This window comes from Lagopus muta, chromosome 2, assembly GCF_023343835.1.
Source record: "Lagopus muta isolate bLagMut1 chromosome 2, bLagMut1 primary, whole genome shotgun sequence".
Classification (NCBI taxonomy): Eukaryota; Metazoa; Chordata; class Aves; order Galliformes; family Phasianidae; genus Lagopus; species Lagopus muta.
The window spans coordinates 92211740-92216338 of NC_064434.1; the positions used below are offsets into that span (position 1 = coordinate 92211740).

Below are 4599 nucleotides of genomic sequence, written 5' to 3' on the forward strand. Positions count from 1 at the left end.
GGAATTCTTCAGCTACCCTTAATCTGTTTTAAACTAAAATAATCAAAAAAGGGCTTAGGTTGGAATGGAAAGGACCCTAAAGCCCGCCCAATCCAACCCCCAGCCATGGGCAGGGCTGCACCCCAGCTCAGCTGCCCAGAGCCCCATCCTACCTGGCCTGGAGCACCTCCAGCAATGGGGCACAACAGCTCTATGGGCAGCTGTGCCAGGGCCTCACTGCCCTCTAAGTGAAGGATTTCCTCCTAACATCTAATATAAATCCCTTCTCTTTTAGTTTAAAAGCCATTCTCCCTTAAAAAGTCACTCTCCCTCCTGATTATAAGCTCCTTTTAAATACCGGAAGGCCACAATGAGATCTCCTCAGAGCCTTCTGCACACTGAACAGTCATAGCTCCCTCAGCCTTTCATTGGAGATTTTCTTCAGCCCTAAAAAGGTTTTATATTAAACTAAAGCACATAGCTGTGCAAATATGAGTGTGAAGATGGGCTAGCTAAGAGCATTAGCACCTTGCATACAGGAGCTGGACAGCACTGTTGTCTATTAAATAAAGCAGTTCCTGTGTCTAACTCCAGCCATGTTATCAGCAGGGTAGTGTCTGGTTACTAGCAGAAGTCAGCTGGTAACAAATCTGTCACAACTGGTAAAATCTGTCTCATTTCATAGAATTATATCATTAAGGATGAAAAGACTTCTAAGATCCTCTAGTCCAACCAATCCCCACCATGCCCACTGACTACGTTCCTCAGTACCACATCTACACGGTTCTGCAACACCTGCAGGGACAGTGACTCCACCACCCCCTGGGCAGCCTGTGCCACTGCCTCACTTCTTTTTGAGAAGAAGCTTTTTTGTAATATTCAGCCTGAAAACAGTTGACATTTTCAGCTCAGAATCCCTTCAGAGTCAAGCAAGAAACAAGTGCTTACTAGACTGTGATTCAGATACCTATTTGAGATGTTCGCCTTTGGGTGAGATGAATTTTGTCTTGGAAGTGTCTCACTTCCTCGTTTCTGTTATAAGGACACTCCAAGAAGCTCATTGATACGATGGTATCTGCATCACATCTTAAATCCCACCTATGGCACCTAACAAAAACTGTGCTGCACAGTATGTAGAACCATAGAACAGCTTAGGTTGGAAGGGACTTCAAGGATCATCAAGCTCCAACCTCCCTGCTGCATAAAGGGCCACCAACCTCCATATTTAATGCTAGACCAGGCTGCCCAGGGCCCCATCCAACCTGTCCTTGAACACCTCCAAGGACAGGGCAACCACAACCTTTCCAGGCAGCCTGTGCCAGCACCTCACCGCTCTCTTGGTAAAGAACTTCCCCCTGATATCAAACCTAAACATCCCCAAACCAGCCTCCCACCTGAGACACCACTGCTGTGCCTGTCAGGAGGTGCATGGGCCATGGAAATAGGTGGGGTTGGCTCCTGAGGGCTTGGTGTTGTAGAGTAACAAATATGTTTGCATCAGCCACAGCTCAGAGTGTGTTGAAAGCTCCACAGGCATCCACACGTAAGAGCAGAAACAAAACATGCCTATTTTCATAAAATCATAGAATTGTTAAGAGTTGAAGGGACATTTAAAGGTCTTTAGTCCAACTCACCTGCAATGAACAAGGACACCTACTGCTAGATCAGGTTGCCCAGGGCCCAATCTAGCCTCACCTAGATTTTCAGTTTCCAGGGATGGGGCATCCATCACATCTCTGGGCAACCTTTTCCTCACTATAAAATACTTTTTCCTTATATCTAACCTAAATCTACCCCCATCAAGCTTGAAACCATTTCCCCTTGTTCTATCACCACAGACCCTGCTAAAGAGTCTGTCCCCTTCTTTCCTGTAACTCACTTTTGGATGCTGAAAGGCCGCTGTCAGGTCATCTCGGAGCCTTCTCTTCTCCAGGCAGAACAGCCCCAGCTCTCTCAGCCTGTCCTCGTAGGGGAGGTGTCCCATCCCTTGGATCATTTTTTAGGGCTCTCTGGATGCACTCCAACAGGTCCATGTCTCTCCTGTACTGAGGATTCCATATGTGGCTGCAGTGCTCCAGGTGAGGCCTCACCAGTAAGGAATAGAGGGGCAGGATCACCTCCCTCACCCTGCTGACCTTGCTTCTTTTGATGCAGTCCAGGATACAGTCGACTTTCTGGACTGTGAGGGCACAATGCTGGCTCATGTTCAGCTTCCTATCCACCAGCACCCCCCAACTCTTTTTCAGCAAGGTTGTGCTCAATCCTTTCATCTCTTAGCTTGGATTTCTAGTGGGGATTGCCTAGACCCAGGTGCAAGACCTTACATTTTGATTCGTTGAACCTCAAGAGATTCACCTGGGCCCACTGCTCAAGCCTGTCCTTGGTCCCTCTGGAGGGCATCCCATCCCTTGTGCACGTCGAGTGAGCCCCACAGATTGGTGTCATCAGCATATTGCTGAGGGTGCACTCAACCCCAGTATCAATGTCATTTATGAAGATATTAAAGAGTATTGGTCCCAGCACTGGCCCCTGGGGGATGCCACTTGTCACTGATCTGCATCCAGACACTGAGCCATTAACCACGACTCTCGGGACTCAATCTTGCAGCCAATTCTTTGTACACTGAACAGTCCACCCATCCATATCTTTCTAATTTGTTGTGGCATCAAAGGCCTTACTGAAGATAAATGTCATCAGTGGCTCTTCCCTTGTCCATCGATGCAGTGACACCATCATAAAAAGCCATCAGGTTGGTCAAGCAGGATTCATAGAACGGCCTGCGTTGAAAAGGACCACAATGAGAAGCAAGTTTCAACCCCCCTGCGATGTGCATACAGGTCCATTTGTTCCCCATCTCCCACTGAGCTCTAGGAAGATGGGAAAGGGAGCCTGGAAGCAGGAGTATTACAGCACTTTGCACTTAAAAAACAACAGTGACAAGTAGATACACCACCACAGAAAACTAGCTTTCAATACTATTCCGTCAGAATACATCTCACCCTACTATTCAGTTCTATTAAACTGGCTAAAGTAGGTTCTTCGTAGCATAGGAAAACTGTAATAACATTTAAAACAACTCAATTTCATGATTTGTGGAATGGATGAACAGTCTGTATTTGCCTTAGGGCAGCTTTTTCTGTTCATTTTTATTTCAAGGAGCTTTACTTTTGGTCACATGAAGACAACTGGCTCCTCTGTGCAAAGAAAAGGAGGCAACTTCCACAGTTTTGTTTTCTTGCTCTGCAAAAAATGAAGAGAGAAACTGAGGCCACAACACGTCTTTCTTGTTGTTGGGTCCAGCTTATGCTTGTGGTTTATCTGCAAGAAAAATCGTTCTGCAGCAGTTATTTCACCAAACCTGAGGACACTTACAACACCAAGCTGGTTGCAATCACTCAGTTTTACACTGTTTTTGTTTGTGGTGGTTGGGCTTGGGGGTGTCTTTGGTGGGGAAGCTTACATCATGCCCTGCCTCACGAAGCTGGAATCGCCTCCCCCTCCATAGCAGGTCACTGTGGTGGGCTCAAGAGAACACTGAAGAAACCATTCCGTAAAGCTTCACTTCATCACTGAATCCTTCTTGCTGAAACAGCATATTTGATCACGTGTAAATGCTGCTTTATCCCACGCTTATACAGCTGCACTCGCTGTCCTGTTGATAAGCAGGCCAGGCCGACCGGCTACTCACAGACGACAAGTGAACTTCGGCGCTCGCCTTCCGTCAGCATTTCCCGCCAGAAGAAACGGCTACGGAGAAACTGCAGGGCGGGACTGAGCGGAGCCGCGCAAGCCAAATCGCCCTCGGAGATCCTAGAAGCAAGAGGCAAGGCGGGGCCTGCCGTTCTCCGCCTGTGGCCTAACGCAGCTCCAGCTGCTCGGAGCCTCGGGTGCCGGCGAGGAGGCAGCAGAACGCGGAGCTGGGCTGCAAGGTACGGCGCGTGCGGGAGCACGCGGCGCCCGACGTCCCCAGGCACAGGAGGCATCGGCAGGGCTGGAACTGATAGGTGGCTCCATAGCTCAGTGGTTAGAGCACTGGTCTTGTAAACCAGGGGTCGCGAGTTCGATCCTCGCTGGGGCCTCGCAAGCTTTTGGCTTTCTTTTTTTCGTTAACTTTCTCTTTCCTATCGAGTAGTTCCGTTCCGAACCCGCCTCCCCACTCCACTGGGAAAAAAAACACGCACGGCCGCAGGGAGAACGCGTCGCCGTCCCTGCCCCGCTCCCAGGCAGCTCGGCCCGAGGGCTGGTCGCTAGCACCCTGCGCTGCACGCCCAGCTCGCAGCCGGCCTCGCGGCATGGCTGCAGCCAGCAGGCGGCAGCAGCAGGAAGCCCAACGCGGGAAGCAGCGCCGGCTGAAGCCCGAACTGCAAAATGGTGCCGCGCGCTGCGGCTCCAACCTCGCCCGAGGGGAAGGCGGTACGCGGGCACAGCCTCGGTAACGCCGCGGCCCCGTTGCTCCAGTAAATGCACCGCACTGGGGAAAAAAAAAATGGCGGTTCGTTACAACCCACAGCCGCCGAGAACGCAGCAGCCCCAGGTGCGCCGATCTCACGGTGCTCCTAACAGTGCCAGCCCACGTCCCGGCCCTCAGGAACCCACACGTTGTTCGTAACTTCAGTAAAA

The 4599-nt window shown here is 50.4% G+C and overlaps 1 non-coding gene across 1 annotated transcript; it reads left to right on the forward strand.

The window, feature by feature from the left end:
* The first annotated feature begins 3985 nt into the window (after window positions 1–3985).
* Window positions 3986–4058, forward strand: TRNAT-UGU (transfer RNA threonine (anticodon UGU)). Its single transcript has one exon. It is a non-coding gene; the product is annotated as a tRNA-Thr (tRNA).
* Window positions 4059–4599: the final 541 nt, after the last annotated feature.